The sequence below is a fragment of the Callithrix jacchus genome, chromosome 18 (assembly GCF_049354715.1).
Source record: "Callithrix jacchus isolate 240 chromosome 18, calJac240_pri, whole genome shotgun sequence".
Taxonomy (NCBI): Eukaryota; Metazoa; Chordata; class Mammalia; order Primates; family Cebidae; genus Callithrix; species Callithrix jacchus.
Window position 1 is genome coordinate 17,528,532 of NC_133519.1, and position 9,049 is coordinate 17,537,580.

A 9,049-nucleotide genomic window follows, 5' to 3' on the forward strand; every position below is an offset into this window, starting at 1 on the left:
CCCAGCCTCACCTCGCCGCACCCAGCCGCGTCTCCCTTTCCTTTCTCCTTTCAGCAGACGCCGACTTCCGCCCGCACTCCGCCCCCTGCGCGCTCCTCCCGCCGCGCATCCCGCGCATCCGCCCCGTCACGGCCCGTGCGTCACGCTGCGGGGGCACGTTACGCACGCTCGTGGTTGGCTGCCGGCCCGGCCCGCGGCAGGGCCAGGGTAGTCCTGACGTTGAGAGGTGACGCGGCGCGAGGGGGCGCCGGGCTGCAACACGCTTCCCCAGCCAGGCCCCCGCGGTGAGGCCGAATGGACTTTACCGGGCTAGGCGCAGCCTCGGGGTCCCACCTGCCGGGGGAGGGAACTTCGCAGACCCCACAGGAAGGCCCAGGCGCCCGGGAACGGTCTCTCCCACACCACAGAGAGGCGGCCCCTCTTTCTCCAGAAGAAGGCCTTGCGACCTCCCAGAGAGGGGATCCCTCACAATGGGAAGACGGGACCCGCAGACTTCAGATGCACTTCCCTACCCTCTAAGAAAGGGCCCTTTCATATACGTAAGAAAGAAACCGCAAAGCTTTCTCTGAAGCACGTCGCTTTGTCATTTTCTTCCTGGGAAGACGGGAGTATGACCGCTTCCCTGCTAGTTCCCAGCCCACTGCATTTAGTCTTAGTTCGTCCCAGTCTAAGCAGCTTGCAAGTCCCCTCCCAAAGTCATTAACACCCATGTCCCCTTTTTCTTTTACCTTTTGTTCCTGCTCGGGCAATGACAAATATATGCCCAAAGCATGTTTTCTTTTCTTTCTTTCTTTTTTTAATGGAGTCTCACTCTGTCGCCCAGGCTGGAGTGCAAGTGGCGCCATCTCGGCTCGCTGCAACATCCGCCTTCCGGGTTCAAGCGATTATCCTGCCGCCTCCCGAATAGCTGAGACTACAGGCGCCCGCCACCACGCCCTGCTAATTTTTTGTGTTTTTAGTACAGACGAGGGTTCACCGTGTTAGCCAGGATGATCTCGATCTCTGACTTCATGATCCGCCTGCCTCCGGCCTTCCAAAGTGCTCGGGTTATGGGAGTGAGCCTCCGTGCCTGCCCGGCCTCTTTTTCTTCCTTTAAAGGCTCATTAAGGATAAAGAATCTCAAGCGGTTAAGCTTTATCTCCAGTCCCACTCCCGTAAATCTGAGTGGTGTCCAGGCATAGTTTCACTCCAGAGGCAGAAGAAAGGGAGGAGTGGGGATCAGTAAAGGTTAAAGAATTTAAAATAATTACGAGGGTGGGGGAGGTGAAGAAGAGAGATGAGGTTGAAGGAAAATTGAAGATCAGTTTTGATCAAATGGATCAAAACTTTGTACCACTGCTCTGATAAGACCATTGCATCGTGTTAGCCACAGGGAACTCGGAAATACTAGTTGTTATAAAAGTCGCTTCCAGTTTTGAATATGCTACTAGTCATTGTCTAACTCTTTATAAATTAACCAGTAACTTGGCTCCCTCTGGACTAACATTGTTAGATCTTTTCTAGTTTAGAAATTCCGACATGTAGGTGAACAAAATAAGGAGCAGAACTTAAACATCACAGAGTCGGTTACCGATTTATCTAGTCCATTAGCTCTTTGTAGGAACTGTCTCTATATTCTTTGCCTCTTCTGTATAGTACCTAGAACAGCATCTTACATGTAGATGCCAGATGTTTGTTACAACATTCCTTTAAAATATTGGGGTTTAGCTAAATGAAGTCCTTGTCTCTTCATGTGCTAGCTTGGTGACCTTAATTAAGTGACTTAACTTCTTTGTGTCAGTTCCTCATCTATGTGAACATGATACCTATAGTATCTACTCATGTGATTGTTGTTATTAGCTGTGTTAATATATGTAGAGTGGTTAGAGCAGAGAATGGCATATTTTAAGTATGGCAGATGAAAAACGTTGGCAAAGATAATAAGAATTATGAGAATCCTCAATTTCTCATACTACCCATGCAAATCTTAGTAATTGTTACAACTCAGAAACCAGGGTGATTGGGAATGAGCATTTTTTTTCTGAAAGTCTGAAATTGCTCATCTTTGGCTCATAGCTCAAATGGCTATGGTTAGAGCCAGCCAGGTTGACTCCAAGGATCCTGTGCCCTACAAAGGACCAGAAGTGAGAGCATAGGGACCCTTTCTGCCATAGTTTTACTCAAGCCAGACTCCTAGGGTTCTCTGCTGCTGCTTCTCTGACTAATTAAGGTCACAAAGAATGTCTGGAGTAAACACAATTAACAGAGATAAACAAGTCTCTTTACCTGGCTGGAGTCTAAATAGATATATTGAGAAATGTTTATATTCCAGCAGAACTCAACAGTTTTTACATTAAGAACCCAATCACAGGCCTGAGACTCAAAGAGATGAATTTGGGTTTGATGAAGCAAACTGGAAATTCCCTAGTAATTAGTGGGTGTGAATAAATGAGTTGTGGCTGGGATCCTCTCGTGTGGTGGTAGGATCTGGGGACATTTGGATGGCTAGGGACTTCTGGCCCAGCATACCCAAGGTCCCTATCCACTGTTTCCTTCACCATGGCACTGCTGCCTTCCCCATCTGCTGCAAACAGGTTTTCATAACATGGAGATTCTTCGTGTTCCTGAAATAGGGAGAGCATGAGCTTTCTGAAAGCGTGGGGGTGGAAACACTTAGACACTTTGCTTAAGCTTCAAGACAGGTTGTACTCTCTCTTGAATTTCCACTTGCTCAAAGCTGTCTCTGTCCACTTACATTACCTTCCTACCTGCTTCCCACCCATCTTGGTAATTGTTCCGTATGTCTAGGATAAGTTTCTGTTCCAGACCTCAAGCTCTCAATTCCACTGTCACCACAACACAGCCATTTCACTGCTTCTTAAATTAAAAAAGAGAAAGCAAATAATTCCTAGAATTATTTTTCTTTGGAAAAACCTTTCTGGATTGGTGAGTATGAATGTGTGTGTTTTTTCCCTGGCTTGTGCTTCTTTATTGCTCCCGTTTTCATTTATATTCGCCACACCCTGAACTAACCTGAACATGTATGTGATGTAAATGGTTTCCTCTCTATTCTTGTAGTAGATGACTGTCTTATTCTAGCATCCGTATGTCATAGAAGTATTTGTTCTTCCTAGTGTGTTTGTCTTAGATTGTAGGCCCTCAGGGGTTACAGCCACAGTCAGTAGGTCCCCACACTGCCCAGAGCAGTTTCATGTCATCATTTGGGATGTCTAATGATGACAGTTTCCTTCCCTGCTATCATGTGCTGATGTGCTTCTGCCTTCTCCCTCAGTCTCCACCTAAGTCTCCCAGTAAAAGGCTGGTGCCCTTTCCCCCAGTTTGTTTTCAGTAAACTTGAATTCAGAAGACCTGAGTTTTAGTCCCAGTTCTGTCCTTTGCTAACTCTGTTCTCTGACAAGCCACTGACGTCTGAGATTCAGCCTTCTCATCTCTAAAAGGGGACGCTATTAATGTCCCTGAGAAGGACAGAATGTAATAGCAGCTGTGGAGTGCTTGTAAACTCTGAAAGCCTTTACAAAGCTCAAGGATGGTAACTCTTGCTGCCATCCCAGACCTCGCACTGTTGTTAGTATCAACAACTCAAACTTTACAGCAGTTTCCACCTAATTTCGCAAACTTTGAGTGGGGATTTAATGTTTCAGATTTGGATAGCAATCGAATTCTCAGGACAAATTATTTTTTAGAACTTAGGTTCTGGGGTTTCTTATCTAGGCACTGTTTTATGAGTCCTAGCTTGAGGCGTTACATTGTAATCACTTTGTGCTTCAGTTTCCCCATCCAGAAAATCCATAATAAGGATTTCCAGAAGGAAAAACAGTATAACGTTAAAACATTATTGATGAAGTAAAAGAGTGAAGGGAAAATATACGATTGATTTATTTTCACCCTTTGTGACTCAGTTTCCCCTTCAGTAAAGTGAAGGTAAATTCTTATAGGAAAGAAAACTTCATTATTTGCATTTTACCGCATTGAACTCCACTAACTCATAAGATCTTGTGTTTTGGTTTACTTTTCCCATCAACTCAAGGTTGTTGTGAGGATAGAGGAATTCATGTCAGTAACATGATCGGGGATCCCCAGACTAAAGGTTAAATGAGTCCAAAGCAGAAGTAACTTTGCCCAAAGTTACAGCTCAACCAGGAGCAGAGAGCCTGGATGTTTATTTAGCAGTGACTTCGGGACTCAAGGACTCTCCCCAATTCCACGTCCATCATAGTCCACAAATACCCCTTCCTCTCATTTCCCTTTTTCAGGTGTTGGTTCCCCTCTCTTAAATCAGTGTAGGGGAAAGGGTAGTGAGAGATCACGAAGGAACAGAATGGGAGACAGGATTAACATGAGGAAATGACCATTTAAACTATTTTGCTGACACCCCCCCTTCCCGCTGGCAGCCCAGGAGAAAGATTCCCCTGACCAGATATGACTGCCAGAATCTGTGTATTTCTGCAGCCTAGCTTATTCCAGGAAGCTCGCTAATTGGAGCAGAGAGCTAGCTTCTTCTGGTCTTAACCTATCTAGGGTGTGTTTTCCAAGGTTTGGCATTTGTTCCCCACACTTATAATACCAGAAACCTTGACCTGTTTACCACATAAACCTTTTTGCTTTCTTTTGTATTTATTTACTGTTCATATCCGCTCTCACTGTGTTCTCTTTATGATTGTCCATACCATTTGTCATCCTAAGAGGGCAGAGGCTGTGTCTATCAGTATCTAGTGACCAATAAAAGTAATTACTACAATAGAGACATAGGGATCATAGTCTAACAAATGCCAGTAATGGTTGTAGTGAACAATGGAGTGAGGTTTCAAATCAAGCTAATTAAAAGACTGTCACTTTAAGAACATTTTAGATGACCTTTGCTTTCATAATTACCCATGCATTTATGGACTCGTAGAATCTTAGAGATGGAGTGAATGTCAGCGGTCGTCTATCTCATCCTCTCATGCAGTTGTCACCAGCCTCTCCTCAAAGCCTCATGATGATGTCATTACTTTGTCCAGCAAACTAGTCCATGTTTTTCATCATAAAATATATCTACAAAGAGTATATAAAAATGTGTATGGATCAGTTGAAGGAAAATAATAAAACACTTAAGTACCTGCCACTTAGGCAAATAATCGAATTTACCATGGCCCAGAAGTCTTTTGCCTCTCCTGGATTTCATCCAAGTTCAATGCTTATATCACCCTAATTTGTAGAAAGTTCTTTCTTATATGGAGCTGAAATGTCTTCCATGGACTCTGCACATGACTCCTGCTGAGGTGCTGTGATTAAATTTAGTGTAATTACATTTAATGTTTCTTCCATGTGACAGCCATCAACTATTTGAAGACAAGTATTATGCCAGAGTTGCCATAAGAAACATCCTCATTCTTAGTTCCTTTCCTCTTACAGTGTGGCTTCCATAACCAAACACAGTCCTCCACAGACCCAGCCTGACTAGCAAAGTATAGAGTGAAACTCTTCCCTCCTTGATCCGGATACTTTTTTTTTTTTTTAAGATAGCCTTGGATAGGATTGACTGTTTCAGAGATTATAGTACACTGCTGAGTTTATAGTCAAACTCCTGATGGCTTTCTTATAAGGACTGTTAACCCAGGTCTCTTCTGTTAAGTAGTATATAAACCTAAATGCCAGACATTTTACATCAATTACATTAATTCCAGTCAATTTTATTTTGTTAGTTTTATCTGTTATTCATTCCAGTCTGTCTATATCATCTTAATTTATTAGAATGTGTGATTGTATAACTTGATAGACTACTTGGAGCAAGCATGAAAACAACTTCTGTGGAATACATTAAAACACCAATGTTAAATTATCCTAAATGGAATCAAATATTTTCAGAATGGTTCCGAAGTCACTGCAGGATCGTGCAGTGTCTCATGAATTATTGTGCCTTTGATCTGTGGGATGCCAGTCACTAGTGTTGCAGGTAATGAGATTCCATATAGCAGAGTGCTTAGTGCGTGAAACTCTGGCAGAGAGTTAGAGCCACTGTGGAAAGCAGAGAACATCAAAGTAAGCTAGTCATTATGTTGGCAGCGGGGGGGGGGGGTGGGGTGGGGGGAGTTCATGTACAGTAGTTGGAAATCATAAGGAACCCGGCATCTATCATATTTTGGCATCAGTTCAGAAGGCGGAACTTCTAGATACATGTATTGCCAGGATATATTTCTCTCAACAATAGATTATTGTAATGGGCTTGGCTAAGGTGCTTGCAATGATGCGTGAGGACCAGGTTCACTGGCACAATATTTAGAAACTCACCATCATTATAGCAACAGGTCTCGATTTCATAGCAAAAATCTGGGGTGCCAATACTTTTAAGGAAAGAAGAAAAACTGAAAACTTGTGAGGAAAACACCCTAGCAGGCACCTCCTTCTCCTGGCACTTAGGAAAGCACCTGGGGCACAGAGAACAGGCCTTGCAGAAGCACAGACACACACAAGTGCCATCTTGTCCAGCTTCTCCATTATGCAGATGTTGGTTGCAGACCAAGTCTTCTCCTGCCCCTGCATGCCAGTCTGGTCCACAACAGGGCTAGTTTCTCTTAAGTTCCTTGTGGAAACTGTTTTGCCCTGAGACTGCCCCCGAAGCCCTGAAACACAAATTTAACCTGAATGTTCTAATTAAACCTCATTAATTGAACTGTGTGTGGGAGGCATGGGTCCCTTGGGTCTGAAACAGGGCTAGCGAAGACAACTCTCAGTTACACAGTTTGTCTTACTAAGGTGGCAAAATACACTGCCACTGGGAACCCAGTTACTTGCAGTAACTGATTTTTTGCCTCCCCAACTTCTCATTTACTCCGTGTAATTCGCACCTTACCTGCCTGTGTCCTCTCAACTTGATGCAGAGAGATAGAAGTAGGAGTTCAACGCAAATCATGAGAATCTCTAACATTAGGAGGGTAGTCAGAATTTGGGGAACAACCAAATCAGTTACTTGACTTCACAACCAGTGACACTCAGTAGGCTCTTGGTTCTTCCCTATTCTGTAGAACATGGAATGTCAGATATGTGGGGTTTTGTGGAGCAAAAGTGACTCATACTAGAATCCAACAGTGCTTCGTGTGGATTTGTGATTTGCTGCTTCCTGCAATTCCACAGAATCAAAATCAAATACCATTTCAAACAGTTCAATCTTATAGTTATTCACGTATCTTTATTTCTCAGTTGAAATTGCTCTGAGCATAAGAGAGTGTTATAGGTCTATTGGCCAGGTTCACCAAGATCATTCTTCCTTTTCTGTTTTGTTTTAGAGACAGGCTCTCATTCGGTTGCCAAGGCTGGAGTTCAGTGGCAAGATCTCAGCTCACTGCAGCCTTGGGATCCTGGGCTCAAGCCATCTTCTGACCTCAGTCTTCTGAGTAGTTGGGACTACAGGTATGCATCACCACACCTGGAGATATATATATATATATATATATATATATATATATATATTGTAGAAATGAGATCTCAGGCTGGTCTTAAACTTCTGGGCTCAAACAGTCCCCCCTCCTTGGCATCCTAAAGTTTTGGGATTATAGGAGTGAGCCACTGTGCCCAGCCAAGATTATTCTTTGTTAGAATATAAATGGCTTGGTGATATAAATACTTGCTGACACACCACCTTTGCAAGTACCAACAGAACAGAAGGGATGCCCAGTTCTGAAAGATGTTTTTCTAGAAAATGTAGTAATTCCTTAGATTTGTATAATATTTTTCAAAGCATTTAAAAACATTTTAATGATTAATTCATCCATTATTTATTCATTCCACAAAAATTCATACAGAAGCTACTGTGTGCCATTCACTATGCCAGATTTTGGGAAGACAAAGCTTACAGAATTTGGTCTCCTCTTATTGTAATAGCAGTTCTATTAGCAATACTCCCTGCAATCTCTTAAAGGTGTGAATGATAGTTTTAAATGAAGTTAAATATTGAAGGTGTTCATATGTTATGCAAGCCAAATCATATGAACAGAGTAAACATGTGAACCAAGTTTAATGTAATCAAATATAACACAAACAGGTTCATCTAGTTCATTAAATTCTATTTGTGTATTCCTTCAACAGATATTGGTTGAGAAGCTACTATGAGCCAGGCACAGTGCTTTGCTGGGAGTATACAAATGGTTGAAACATTGGTCTCTGCTTCAAAGAGCTAATGGGAAAGGTAAACACATAAGCAGACAACTATGACCCAATGTGGAAGCAGAGTTCAATGGTTTAGTAACCCACCCAGTGGTCATTCCCTGCCCTTTCTGGCTTCCGGAGTCCTCTTCCCATTATAAAAGTGAGAATGCTTTTCTAACTTTCCTTGTAACCAGCAAAAGGGCAGGTTACCAAATTCTGGTCAGTCTACTGGAAGGATTTTAGGAAAGATTTTTCACCTGAAAACAGAGAGGAACTCCTAATCCTGAGTCTCCTGTTTTGGGCTGAATCATGTTCTCTTAGAATTCATTTATTCAAGTCCTAACTCCTGGGACCTCAGAATGTGACTGTATTTGGAGATACGGTCTTTAAAGAGGTAATTAGGTTAAAATAAGGCCATTAGGGTGGAACCTAATCCAGTATGACTAGTGTTCTTGTAGGAAGAGGGCATTAGAACATGGACATTCAACAGAAGGAAGACATGTGAGGACACAGCAAGAGGCCGTCTATAAGCCAAGGAAAGAGACGTCTGAAGGAGCCAATCCTGCCAACACTTTGATCTTGGACTTCTAACCTCCAGAATTGTGAGAAAATAAAATTTCTCTTGCTTAAGTTATCCACTCTATGGTACTTCGATATGGCAGCTTTAACAAGCAAATACACCTTTCCTGGTTTTAAATGTTGTCACGTGAGTTTGGAATGGCTGCAGCCATCCTGCAGAAGGGCCTAGAGAATTGCACAGAAGCTTAGAACCCGGATATCACGAAGGCAACCCTGGAATCATCTACTTTCCGACTTCTTGTGAAGCGATAATAAGTCACTATTGTCTCAGTTGCTTTAGGTGTGGGAGTTCTGTTACTCACAACCACAAGCATCCTCACTGATACAAGCAAGGATAGAGACATTG

General features: G+C 42.9%; 1 non-coding gene across 2 annotated transcripts; it reads left to right on the top strand.

The window, feature by feature from the left end:
- The first annotated feature begins 164 nt into the window (after positions 1-164).
- Positions 165-8,758, top strand: LOC103789026 (uncharacterized). Of its 2 annotated transcripts, none has more exons than XR_013529206.1 (4): positions 165-539; positions 7,266-7,389; positions 8,065-8,164; positions 8,572-8,758. It is a non-coding gene; the product is annotated as an uncharacterized LOC103789026 (transcript). The 2 variants fall into 2 exon arrangements; XR_013529207.1 differs by having other exon boundaries at positions 8,583-8,758.
- Positions 8,759-9,049: the final 291 nt, after the last annotated feature.